Here is a 15091-nt window from a genome sequence, read left to right as displayed (position 1 = left end):
CGCAATAAGCAAAGGGCATAAGCAAAGTCTTGACAGTACCCAAATCCCAGTCCTCCCAAATAAGTTGAAGCGAGTCTTAGAGGTTCCCTGGGTTATTGAGCTTCACAAAGGGCATGATGGAAGGATGCTATGAGAAGACAGTCAGTAAAGCTCAGCAGTCCTATTTAGCGGTTTTACTTCCTTATTTCCCTCCCGGTGTCATCCCTCAGAGATGCATGATGGCCTCCCATTTCCAGAGAACCCCATTAAAGAATGACAGAACCCTACTTGGCTTGCCAACTCTTTACTAAATGTGTTGCAAGATGGGAAATTTTGTATTTCTCTTTATAACTTTCCCCAGGTTTTTTATTCACTTACAGTCGGAAAGCTCTTGTTATCTAATAATCTCTTACAGCAATTCTAGCTCAATTCTTCTTTCTCTGGCCCTCCATGGAATGAAGAGCCACTAGTCATCATTCTTTCCAGTCTTGGCAAAAGCAGTATTAGGTGATCATCTCTCATTTTCTTACACAGGCTAGACAACATCATTTATTCTGTCTCACGCACCATTCCTCTAATTCCTCTTTGATATTCCATTTTTCTAACCCCTCTGGTTTCTCTGCACTTCTAATTTTAAGTTAAAAAGCAAAACTGGAAGCAATAAGTTTAGTACCCAAAAAAGTACGCTAAGAAGATACATGACTTCACTTTTCTACCACAGGTATAGCAATGGCATACTAATTTGAAACTTTTCTTAAAAATGTCATTGTTAACAGAGACCAAGGGATGGTTACCAGAAGGGAGGGGTGGGGGATAGGTGAAAAGGGGAAGGGAATATAGTCAATAATATTGATATATTTACACAGTGACAGATGATTATTAGAATTAGTGGAGTGATTATATTGTAAGGTATAAAAATGTCAAATCACTATATTGTACACCTGAAACTAATATAACCAATATAAGATTGTATACCAACTATACTTAAATTTAAAAAAAAAAATAAATTTTTAAAATGTCATTGTTCACTAATATTCACCTTTGGAAATCTATGTCAATTGTACGAATCTGCTATGTGCTGAAACAGTTAAATTTGTAATTCTGTTAAACAGTGTTTTGTTCCATAGAAAACTTTCTGAAACACTTAATTTTTAAAAATCCGGTTGTTAGAGGAGTTGCTCAGGAAATCCACTAAACACCGCTGAAAATTAACTTCAAGACTAAAGCAGAGTTGCTGTCTGTCAAATCTACCGTTGTTCACAGCAGATCATTAAGGACCTCCACTGTCTGATCTAATGACATTTTCTGACTTCGTCTTACTTGTCCTTCATTGGCCATCCCCAAAGGAATTCTTCCTTGAAATATGCTTTCTTGCATGACCTCACACTCTGGGGTTTCTTCTTTCCTCTCTACTTCTCTTTTTTTTTTTTTTTTTTTTTTAATTCATTGGGGTGACAATTGTTAGTAGAATTACATAGATTTCAGTTGTGCAATTCTGTATCACATCATCCATAAGTCACACTGTGTGTTCACCACCCAGAGTCAGCTCCCCTTCCATCACCATACATTTGATCCCCCTTACCCTCATCTCCCACCCCCCAACCCCCTTACCCTCTGGTAACCACTAAATTACGTTCCCCAGATTAATTTTCAACCCCGTGGCCATCCTGTGGTCACCGACTGCCCTCCAATCCCCTCACCCTCCCCCCACCCCCCACCCCTCCCGCCCATCTAGCAACCCTCAGTTTTTCCTCTTTGTCTCCAAAACTGTTTTCTGATTAGTTCATTCACTTATTCTTTTCTTAGATTCCGCAAATAAGTACTCTTTCTCACTCTCTTTTGCCCACTCCTCCTCTTCTTCCTAATGTTTACTTCTCAAGTTTCTCAGAGTCCGTCTTGGGTCAACTTCTCTTCTGTTGAAGCATTCGCAATCCCTTCTATGGTTTTAATTATTACCATATATGTATAAATGAAGGGCTTCCAGTGTATAATCCAGTACAGACCTTTATTTGAAGCTCCATAAAAATATATCTAACTTACTTGTTAACATCTCCATTTTGACATTTAATAAGCAACCCCAACTCTACATGTTTAAGACTGAATATATGATCACTCATTTCCCCACTGCTCAACCCTACACCTGGCAAATCTACTTGGATTGTGCTTCCTACATTGTCTAGCCCAAGAGTTGCTGGTGGAAGAAACCTGGTGCCATCACCGATACCTTCTCTCCTTCATCCTCTATATCCAATCACCCACCTCTATTAACTCTACTTCCTAGATTTCTCAAATACATGTATTTCTCTCTACTTGCATTGCTTCTTCCTTTGTCCCAGCCACTAACTCTTCTCTCCTAGACTTCTGAAACACCTCCTATCTGGTCTCCCAGACCGATGCTTATCCTGTCCAATAAATTCTTCACCTTGCAGTTAGGATGATATTTAAAAATACAAAGGTCATGTGTCACTCCTTTGCTTAACATCCTCAAGTGGATTTCTAGCCCATTTAGTATAGAAGATCCAAAAATCTCTAAAATTGCCTCTATGATCTGATCCTGCCCAATCTGGTTTACATCTATTTTCTAATATGAGCTCTCACTAACCTCCTTCTTTCTCTCTGCATTGGAGCCACACTGGTCATCTTTCAATTTGTCAGATGTATCAGGATCTTTCCCACTTCACAGCCTCCATAGCTCCCTCTGCCTAAAATGCTCTTCCGCCTATTTCTTATCTGACTACTCTCATTCTTACTTACTGTGTTGGCTTAAATAAGTGTCTTCCTCAGAGAAGTAGCTCTCGGTCCCTGCACTGAGGGTGGCAAAGGCAATAGTGCCCACCACGTATTCAAATGCTCCCCCACATTTTTCCAGCCTTTCTTGCTGTAGGATAAGCTTCAGGCTACTGGCTGGCAGTGATGACATAGCCCTTATCTGCAGTAGTCACAACTGGGTAGCACTTCTCCATATTCTCTCTCTTGTTCATGGTGAAAGCAGAGAACTTCACGATGGTAGATGTGTGAGACTGTAAGATGAGTGAAAAATAAACACTTGTCGCATTAAGTCACTGAAATCTTGGGATTTTTCTCCTGAACATAGATTTTAGCCCACCCTAAAGCCTGTTAGATCCCCTTTGTTATTTTAGCTCATATCAAGTTGCACTGTTATATCCCTGTCGTCTAGCACAATGTTTGACATCTAATAGGCTCTGGGAAAATATCTGTTGAATAATAAATAGGTAAAATACCAGAGTGTAGAGATTGACAATGATTTCCTTTCACTCATATATATATATATATATATATATATATATAGATAGATAGATAGATAGATATATATATATAGAGAGAGATATAGAGATATAGATATACACACACATATATATATAAAAGATGTAAGACAACAAAGTGAAATTCTTTGCCTAAGATCATAGAAAATTCTGAGATTTATAGTCGCCTGCAATATGAGCCTGAGCATTTTACTCCTCTTCCTGATGAAGAAAGGATGAATGAGAAAGACACATAAACGTACAATTTCCTGAGACTCTCCTCTTAGAAGGTAGAATAGAAGGACATCACAGAATTATTTCCCATGCCTGCTTTACACAGAAACCTGGCTAGATGAACACAAGAGACATTTCCTGAGTAAGGAAAAAAAACAAAACGAAAAAAAACCTGTTAGCCTCTCTTTTCAACTACAGACAAACTATAAAAGACTATGAATGAAAGATTTTTTTTTATTATTTCATTTATTAAGATATTAGCTTGAGAACAAAATGGCTTATTTATCATCTTAATAATAAAATAATATAAATAATAAATATTAGAAATAAAAACCTCTTTTTGGCTTGAACATGGTAAGAATTATAACTGTATCTCAGAATTTAGTTTTCTATAAAGTGTTACTCTAAAAGCATTATCTTGGCTTATTGAAAGTTGGGTAACTTTAGTTGTTTCATATTTTAAAAGAAGTATTTTTAAGTGTGAAGACACAGAGGAGCAGTCCCCAGCCCAGGTAGGCGGTCACCCAGCAAATCAGGTGGGCAGAGGCCTGGCTGTGCACCTACATCACCAGGGCTCCATGCAGCCCTCTGGGGAAGCACCAGGAAATCATAGGAGCAGCTCCCTTATGGCAAAATCTGCACAATGAAGATGACAAAATGACAGCTAATATCATAGGCAGGTCCCGGAAAATATAATTAAAATAATTACTATGAGGAGAAATGTGGCAATGACAAGCTACACCAGCCTTAAAACATGCCATATCAAAGGCTTCCCTGTCCCATTAATCAGCCACAACTTCCAAGAAGCAGGAGATCTCTGCACCCCTGCCATCTATGAGCAAACAGTACGGGCAGCTCTCCTGCCTCAGAGCACGAGAGTAAATATATTATGGAGGAGCTAGCCCCTGCATGCAGAACATTGCAAGGAAGGAAACATCAGTCCAGGTTCTGAGATGGCAGCAAGAAGATGAGAAGACACGAGACTAGGAGTAAGCAGACTGTCTTTGATTGTGGAATAGCCACTAGCTCTTTGGTTGATGTTGGACAACAGACTTTGCTCAGTGGGTCTGTGTGCATGATGAGAGAGCCGTTTTAAAAGGATCGTTTGTCTTAAAACTGTGCCCTGCTGAGCTCTAGCCCAAAAGTTCTTGGAGGCCTCCATTCTCCCCTTCCCCTTCCCCAGAGCAGCTCTACCCTTCACATGTGAAAAAACCTGGAGCTCAAGGTAAGATTTCATGTGAACAAGAATTTTTATATAATCATGATGTTAACTGTTCTCTCTTCAGCAAGATTGACTTGGTTTTAAACCTCTTTGGCCCCATGTATTTGCATGTTGACCCAGCTCCCTTCATTAGCTGAGTTGAGTCAGATTTCAGTTCAATTGTGCCAGCCCTCCAAAAAACGCCCTAAAGAGAATATTGAAACCGGTGAGGTATTTTGAGCTTTAATTTCAATCTGTCTGTGTGAGCAACTTCCTTCAAGTAAACTGCCTAGGGTGGCAAACAAAGATATAAAGAATATCCAGGCAATACGACATTACTGAGAAGTGCTCTCTGTGCTGTATATCTTTTGTTTTCCTCTTTATGTCCTCTCCCCTTCATGCCACCTTCATCCCAACCTTCATCCCACTCTTTGATCCCAGAGGCTGACTTGTTGGGCTATATCAAAGATCAAAGGGCTCCCTTGCTCTCTGTTTCTTTGTAGGGTTTGACTAATAGAGAGTCTCAGAGGAGACGATATTCAGGGAGGAAATTAAGGTTGGAATAGGTATTTTCTTCTTCCTCCTTGTGGGGTAGAACTAACAGTCACAGCTCCTCTCAAGGTGGCCTTTGTATGTGACTGTCTTCTTCTGGTTCCAGGGTTAGCTCCTTTATCTTATTTCTTAAATTTGATTTTCTTGTGATAAGAACACTTAACATGAGATCTACCCTCTTGACAAATTTTTAAGTGTACAATCACATATTGTCAACTATAGGCACAATGTTGTTCACCAATATAACCGATGAATAATTGGTTATATTGGGATAATTGGAATAATTATTCACCAAAGAAAAATTTCTCTAGAAATTCATCTCTCATAACTGAAACTTTATGCCCATTGATTAGCACGTCTCCATTTCCTCCTACTCCAACTCCTGGCAATCACTATTATACTCTCTGATTCTATGAGTTTGACTATTTCAGATACCTCATGTAAGTGTAATCAGGCAGTATTTGTCCTTCTGTGACTGCTTATTTCACTTAATATAATGTCCGTACCCATGTTATTACGTATTGCCGAATTTTCTTCCTTTTTAAGGCTGAATTTTACACACATGTGCACAGGCACACACACATTTTCTGTATCCATTCTTCTACTGAAGAACATTTAGGTTGTTTTCATATCTTGGCTATTATGAATAATGCAGCAAGGACCATGGAAGTGCAAATACCTCTTTGAGATTCTAATTTCAGTCCTTTTGAATAAATACCTAGGGAAAAAACCACGTATTGATGGATCATATGATGATTCTATTTTGTATTTTTTGAGGAACCTCCATACTGCTTCCCATAGCAGCTACACCATGCTGCATTCCAATCAATAGTGTACGAGGGTTCTAATTTCTCCATAACCTCGACAACATATGTTGTCTTTTGTACTTTTGATAATAGTTATACTGATGGGCATAACATGATATCACCCTGTGGTTTTGCTTTCCATTTCCCTGATGACTAGCGACATTGGACATCTTTTCCTATACCTTCTCGTCATTTGTATGTCTTCTTTGGAGAAATGTTTATTCAAGTCTTTAGCCCATTTTTAAATCAGGTTATGGGTTTTTTTGCTATTGAGTTATAGGAATTCCTTATATATTTTGAAATTAACCCTTATCAGATATATGGTTTGCAAATATTTTCTACCACCCAGTAGGTTGCCTTTTCACTGTACTTTGTTGACTGTTACTTTCACTTTGCAGAAGTTTTTTGTCTGATGTAGTCCTACATATCTGTTTATGCTGTTGGTGTCATATCCATGAAATCTTTGCTAAGACCAATGCCATGAAGCTTTTCTCCTAAGTTTTCGCCTAGAAGTTTTACAGTTTCAGTTCTTACATTTAAGTATTTAAACATAGATTGAGTTCATTTTTTTGTATGGTGTAAGATAAAAATACAATTTCATTCTTTTGCATGGGAATAGTTTTCTCAGCACCGTTTTTTCTAGACACTATGCTTTTCCCATGGTGTATTCTTGGCACCTTTGTCAAAGATTAGGTGACCGTATATGCATCAATTTATTTCTGGGATCGCTATTCTGTTCCATTGGTATGTGTGTCTAGATTTATGCAAGTACCTTACTGTTATCATTACTGTAACTTTTTATAATATAGCTTACAATCAAGAAGGTTTGTTATTTTTCAAGATTGATTTGACTATTCAGAGTCCTTTGTCATTTCATCTAAATCATAGATGTTTTTTTCTATCGCTAAAAAAAAAGCACCACTGTGATTTTGATAGAGATTGCATTGAAACTGTAGATGGCTTTGAATAGTATGGACATTTTAACAAAATTAAGTCTTCCAATTCATGAACGCAGGATATATTTACATTTGTTTGTGTATTTTAATTTTTTTATGATTTTTTTGTTTAGTTTTTAGTAAACAAATCTTTCACCTCATTAGTTAACTTTATTCTTAATTATTTTGTTATTTTGGTGCTATTGTAAATGGGATTCCTAATATCCTTTTCAGATACTTTGTTATTGGTACAGAGAAACAAAACTGACTTTTTAAATTTAAATTATTTGTTTTTTTAGTTACAGTTGACATTCATATTATTTTTTGTTAGTTTCAGGTGTACAGCATAGTAGTTAAACATTTATATAATTTATACAGTGATTCCCTGATTAGTCTAGTATACAGTTTGTTGCAACATTATGGGTGACTATATTCTCTATATTGTAATTTACATCCCTGTGATTATTTTATAACTGACAATTTGTATTTCTTAATCCCTTCACCTTTTTCACCCAGCTCCCCAACCCCCATCCTCTCTGGCAACCATCAGTTTCTCTGCATCTATGAGTCTGTTTCTGTTTTGTTAGTTCATGTATTTTATTCTTTAGATTCCACATATAAGTGAGATCATACTGGTTTACAGCTTCTTCAAAAAAAATAAAAATAACAATGAATATCAACTATAATTTAACATATATATGGTCACAGGATGTGAAGTACAGCATAGGGAATAGAGTCAATGGAATTGTAACAGCTACATACAATGTCAAAGGGGTAGTAGATTGGGGGAGACGAGTTATCACTTTGTGAAGGATGTAAATGTCTAACTATCACATTGTTTTGTACACCTGAAACTAATTTAAAAAATTGAAAATAGAATTAACCTTGTGATCTAGCAATTCCACTTCTGGGTATTTATCCAAAGAAGTCCAAAACACTAATCCAAAAATATATATGCAGCCCTATGTTCATTGGAGCATTATTTACAACAGCCAAGATATGGAAGCAGCTTAAGTGCCCATCAATAGACAAATGAATAAGGAAGAAATAGTACATGCATACAATGGAATATTATTTGGCTATAAAAAAGAATGAAATCTTACCATCTGAGACAACTGGATGGACTTAGAGGGTATTATGCTAAGTGATAGCATAAGACTGAGAAAGAAAACTGACTTTTGTATGTTGATTTTGCATGTACAACTTTATTAACTTTGTTTATTAGCTATAACAGTTTTTTGGTGGAGTCTTTAGGGTTTTTTTTATATGTAAGATCATGTCATTTGCAAACAGAGGAAATTTTACTTCTTTTCCAATTTGGATGCCTTTCCTTGAATTTTTTTATTTATTTCTGATGCCTAATTGCTCTAGCTAGGACTCCCAGGACTATGTTGAACAGAAGTGGCCAGAGTGGGTGGGTATCCTCATTTTTTTCCTGATCTTAGAGGAAAAGCTTTCAGTTTTTCACCTTGACTATGATGATGACTGTGGGCTCTGTATTTTCCCCAGTTGTTTATAAAATTCAACTGGCAAAGCAAATATGTAAGAATAGCCAAGAGAATTCTGAAAAGAAAAATACTGTGAGTTGAGCATGACTTCTTCTGCCAAATATCAAAACATAATACTAACCTAAAGTACTTGAAACTGGGCGATTGGTATAGCAACAAAGATGATAATAATTAAACAAATACAGAGTATATGTAGAACTAAATATATAAAATAGGTAAGATGGCAATTTAAATCAACAGCAAAAACATCAATTATTAATTATATAATGTTAAGACAATTTGTTATGCACTTGAGAAAATAAATTGTGTTGGATCTTTGCTTCACTATGTAATTATTGTGTAATGTTTGCATTTGGAAGAAAGACCATTCTTATTTTATTTCTCTTAAAAACTTCAATAAAAATATTTTATCATAAAAAAATAGATTAAACATTCATCTGTCTACAACCAAGCTTAAACAAATCTTAATCGGAAAAAATGCTATCGATTTTTTATAAAAAGCTAGTTTTAAAAATAACTGAGGGGAAATAAAAGCCATAACTGAACGTTTCAACCCTCCCTTATTCTATTCCATTTATTCTCTTTCTAAAACTAATCATTATCTTGAATAATAAAACATGTTTATAGATACCCTGTTTCCCCGAAAATAAGACCTAGCTGGACCATCAGCTCTAGTGCATCTTTTGGAGCAAAAATTAATATAAGACCTGGTATTATATTATATTATATTATATATATTATATTATATCATATCATATCATATCATATCATATCATATCATATTATAGACCCGGTCTTATATTATAATGAAATAAGACCGGGTCTTATATTAATTTTTGCTCCAAAAGACGCATTAGAGCTGATGGTCCGGCGAGGTCTTATTTTCAGGGAAACAAGGTATATACATATAGAGTGAAAGTATAAAAACTTGAAATGGAGGGATACACATTAATTTCAGGATACTGGGCTACATAAATTTTCTATTTCTTCCCTCAGGTTATTTTAACTTTTTTTTTTTTTTTAGGAAATGGTGTAAATTTTTATATGAATTAGCATAATTTTTACAATATCTTCTCATGATCTTTTTGATGTTTATAGGAAATGTAGTGATGTTCCTTTTTTCATTCATTATATTGGTTATGTATAATTTCTTTAGTTTTTTTCTTGATAATTCTTGCCGAAGGTTTATCGCTTCTAATAATCATTTCAAAATACAAACTTGAGTTTTTTGATCAGCTCTAATGAATATTTAATTTTCTATGTCCTCTCTCTCTCTTTCATTCTTTTAGGTGTGGTCTTATCTTCTTGTATGACTAATAGTTTTTATTGTGTAAACAACATTATTTATTAAAAACTAGATGTAATGTGAGGGTCTAGATGATATTCTCTTCCTTCAAAAGATGTACTTTGCATCTGGCAGACAGCTAGGCCAGGAATGGAAAGCCCTGACCTAATTAGGATTCAAACCTGGGCTACAGTCACTGTGAGAGGTGGTCTAGTTTCCTGTCACCCTTTCTTATAGGTGAACCCTTTAGGAGCCCAACCAGAATCTTGAAGTATTCTCCAAGTTCCTTTCTCCTTCTCAGGTCCTACATTTCAATTTTTCTTCCTTTGTCCATTTGATTATCAAAAGCTTTATTGAACTTCTCAGTCTCCGCAGTGGCCACTTTTGAAATCAACATTCACTGAAAAGTTCATTCACGATACACCCAAATCCTGGGCTCATTACTTGTGGCCTTCTTTTTCATCTTCCTTGGCTCAGCAAATTCTCACTGCCTTTGTAGCTCAAATGCATTCAAACAATTTTTAAAACATGCATTCTGCCTAGTTTTTCTATTTATCCTAAATGGAAAGGAAAGAAGACATTGCCAAACTGAATTCCCCTTCCCTATTCTTCAATGCTACTCTCCTCATTTCTTCTCTTTTTAAGGCTGGCTAGTTGATTGCCTATCATATTTTGTTTTTTCTGTTTTCAAAAATAAGAGTTCTCAAAATTATTTATTAATTCCATTGATGTTCTCTTTTCTAATGTAGTGATTCCTGCTTTATCTTTTTTTACATCTTTGATTTCCCATGGTACTTTTTTTAATTTGCTAAGTTTAATGCTTAATTTATTTCCAGTCATTCTTTTCTGTAAGAGTTAATAGCTACAAATTCTCCTTTAATTCATTGGTAACCTTCTCTATGAGTTTCCATATGCAATATTACCATTTTAACTATATTCTTAATACTGTAATATTTTTAATTTTTTTTCTCTTCTTGTTCAGTAAATCTCTTAGTTTTCTGAAATTTTCAACTGATTGGGAAGGGCCTGTTTTTGTTTATTTCTATTTTTTATAATTAATTTCTATTTTTATTGCATTGTGATATGAGAGTAAGGTCCAACAATTTCTACTATTTAAAAAATATATTAAGGTGTTTTTTTTTTTTTGTGACCTAACAATGCCTACAGGGTAGGCCAGCAGACTAAAGACCCAGGGAAGAGGTGAAGTTCAAGCCTGAAGGCAGTCTGGTGACAGAATTCCCTCTTCATCAGGGAGGTCAGTCTTTTCTCTGTTAAGGCCTTCAACTGAGTGGATGAGGTCCACCCACATTAAGGAGGGTAATCTGCTTTACTCAAAGCCCAGTTCCTGAAATGTTAGTCTCACCTAATAAAAAATATCTCCACATAAATATCTACAATAATATTTAACCAAATATCTGGATACCATGGCCTAGCCAAGTTGAAACATAAAATTAACCATCACATGCATATTTTAGAAAAATCTAAAGGACATAATATTCTTCTAAGTTTTCAAACTTTACCAGGTATAAGATCCACCTAGAAAAAGTGTTAAATGTATATTCCCAGACCTAGAGCATGTATAAGCCCCAAGTAGTGTCAGCTATCATTAAGTTACTATGTTTTAGTGCTGAGGTGGATCCCAGGAATCAAAATTTATTTCCTCAGATGTTTCTGATTCCAGTAATTTAATAATGAATTTGTGAAATACTGTTCCAAGATCTCCTTAGTGTCTTCAAAGGGGCCTCAGAACATCTGGGGATGGAGGGAAGTCTAAGAAAAACCTCTATTATTTCCTCAATATTTTCATGCAGGTAAAGCTAGGTTACAACAACTACCAAGCTTAGACTTGAAAAAGTAAAGAACTCATGAAAGGACAATATGCAAACACAAAGACAGGAAACATGGCAAAATGGTTCTACCATTTTATCTCAAGATAGAAAGGACTTCAGAATAATTCATATATTATGTGTAATATATAGAGATACATACACACATATATACATATATGTCCAGATTTTTCTTAAAGAATCTTCTGGGAAAAAAATATATCCTTCTCACCCACTGCTCCCACCTTGAGTCTCAGTCCAAAACTAATGACTCAGGAGACCCACCATAACCTGGAGGATTGAAGGCTGTGGTGTGCTCCGCAGGTCTTCCTGTAGGATCAAAGGATCCAATGCTCTGGAAGGTGCTGTGGCTGACAGCTCTCAACTATCCCCTCTCTCCAGAAATATTTCAGCCAAAGACAGCTCCTTACCCCAGACCACATCTCCTTCCTGGGGGCAGCCTGAATCCAGTGACTGATCAACTCAGGAACATAAACGTCAATGTGGAATAATATCTCAGGTTCAGAACTTTCCAAGAGGTTAACCAAGAATATGCTTAAGACTGTCTGGCAGCCCAACCTCCTCTGACCAATCCTGCTTCCTTTCTTCTAGTTCCCTTTCCTAGCTATTGATCCAGAAAGTATTCCCTAAGAAATCTCCTACACACCAATATCCACCTCAGAGTTTGCTGGGACATGAGGGTGGAACCCAATTTATAATAGAAGAGAAAGGCTCTGAGGCTGTTTCTTCTCAAAATGGGATCCTCTTCCTATGCCTCCCTAGTGAATTAGCTCCTCCCACTGAGCCAAAATTTTCCTTCCTGCAGTTACAAATGAAGTAGTCTCAGTGGCCACATTGAATTAAGGAAGTGATAGAATACCGTGCAGACATTTAGTTCTGATTTGCATCAAGTTCCAGAAGTTTCATTCCTGGGGAATGAATTAGTAGGAAGACCCACTCTACTTCCTTCCAGATGTGCATATCCTGCTATGCAACATTTGCCCCTAGGTGTTTGGGTAAGGGTGAGATGATTGCAAATATTAGACCTTGCTTAAAAAGATACATTTCTCAGCATATCAGGAAACCAACAACCTTAGAAGTGAGTGTTCTACTCTAATAACTAAAATGAAAGCCCTTATGCTAGCTGTTGATATTATCTTATTACTTTGCATTTAGATAGCTACAGGCAGCAAAGGGGCTTTAAAAAGTCTGAGAAAATGGAAATTACCCTACTTTACTGCCAGTGACACCCAGATAACTATTAAATATTCAGTTGTCAGATAAAGGAAGTTGCATTAAAGTTGTCCTATTTCGGAATAAACAGGGCAGGAGGTTCTATTAAAATGTCTTTTCTGGAACTCTGTCTTATCAGCTTTCAGTGACATTGGATTTGTGCATTTATCTAGAAATCAGAGGTGATTTCTGTCAATCCCTTGTTGTAGTCACATTTCAATTAAAAACCTGAAGGGGTGCTCTTATCAGGCCCCAGCATTCGTCTGAGTCATCACTAAGTATACTTTCCTAGAAAACAGGATTTGTATTTTCATTTTCATTGACTACAGAAGTTATTCCAGCTTCATTTGGCTTTGCTCACCAACTTCTCAAAGCGAAGGAAAAGGTTTCTGGTTAGCCAGATACATTGCCTTCCTCCACCAAAGTAAACTCAACAACTCATGATTTTATTTTACACAAACTCCAGAAAAACTGATTCATTTACTAGTGAGTTGTTGAAATACATTTTTTTTTTTAATTTGAGCAACTAAATGTTAGCCTTCAGGAAAGCCCATCAATCCAATTAATAGAAATGACCATTAATGAGAATATCTATTTGTCCTATCACTTGGGAAATGTACCTAATACTTATAATGTGAATTATCAAACAATAATCAAAATGTTTTCTATGTTTTTAAGAAAACATACTCTTACTGACACACTTGGGGAATGTTCTATACCTCACAACTTCTAAAATATTGATTAAGTTTTAACACTAAAGAAGATATAATATATATCTATATTCATATATAGTAGTCTCCCCTTATCCACAGGGACTACATATATGTTCCAAGACCCCCCAGTGGATGCCTAAAACCATGGATAGCCCCAAACCCTATATATAGTATGTTTTTTCCTATACATATGTATCTGTGATAAAGTTTAATTTATAAATTTGGCACAGTATTAACAACAATAACTAATAATGAAATAGAACAATTGTAACAATATGCTGTAATAAATGTTATTGGAATGGCTTTGGGGTCACTATTAAGCAAAATAAAGATAACTTGAAGACATGGACCGCGATACCAACACAGTTGATCTAATAACCAAGATGGCTACTAAATGACTGACAGTGTGGATACACTGAACAAAAGGATGATTCGTGTCTGGGGTGTGGAGAACAGAGTAAGATGTCAAGAGATTTCATCACACTGCTCAGAATGGTGCACAATTTCAAACCCAAACTAAACTGCTAGATATCAACATCAACAATAACACTGAAGGGGCTGCCGGATGGCTCAGTTGGTTAGAACGCAAGCTCTGAACAACAGGGTTGCCGGTTCGATTCCCACATGGGCTGGTGAGCTGTGCCCTCCACAACTAGATTGAAGACAACAAGCTGCCACTGAGCTCCCAGAGGGGCGGCCAGATAGCTCAGTTGGTTAGAGCAGATCTATCAATGACAAGGTTGCCGGTTCAATTCCCACATGGGATGGTGGGATGTACCCCCTGCAACCAAAGATTGAAAATGGTGACTGGATTTGGAGCTGAGATGCACCCTCCACAACTAGATTGAAGGACAATGACTTGGAGCTGATGGGCCCTAGAGAAATACACTGTTCCCCAATATTCCGCAATAAAATTTTTAAAAAATTACTTTGAAAAAAAACCACAATAATACTGAAAAATGATATGATCATCTTAATAGGGGCAGAAAAAGCATCTGACAAAATTCAACACCCATTACTAGTAAAAATCTCTCAGTACACTAGGAATAAAAGGGAACTACCTCAATCTGATAAAGGCTATCAAACAAAACAAAACTACAGCTAATATCATACTTAGTAGTAAAAAACTGAATATATACTCATCACATAAGAGCAGAAAGAAATGACACCTGCTCTCATCACTCCTATTTGACATGTATTCTAATTTCTAGTCAGTGCAATAAGGCAAGAAAAAAAAGACAGATCAGAAAGAAAGAAGAAAAATTGTCTTTTTCACAAACAATATATTGTCTATACAGAAAAACCTAACAACACTGCAAAAAACTTTCTAGATCTATTATGCAAGTTAGCAATGTCACTGGGTAGGTGAATAGATGAAAATCAAATACATATCTATATATATGCAAAATTTGATTAAAAATAGAAATTGAAACAACACTATTATGAATAGAATCAAAAACAAGAAATAGTTGGGGATAAATTTAAAACAATATGTGAAACATTTATACCTGAAAACCAAAAACTTCTGTCAGAAATTTTAAAAGACCTTAATAAAC

Source organism: Rhinolophus ferrumequinum, chromosome 7 (genome assembly GCF_004115265.2).
Source record: "Rhinolophus ferrumequinum isolate MPI-CBG mRhiFer1 chromosome 7, mRhiFer1_v1.p, whole genome shotgun sequence".
Classification (NCBI taxonomy): domain Eukaryota; kingdom Metazoa; phylum Chordata; class Mammalia; order Chiroptera; family Rhinolophidae; genus Rhinolophus; species Rhinolophus ferrumequinum.
Note: the sequence above shows the minus strand (reverse complement) of the source record.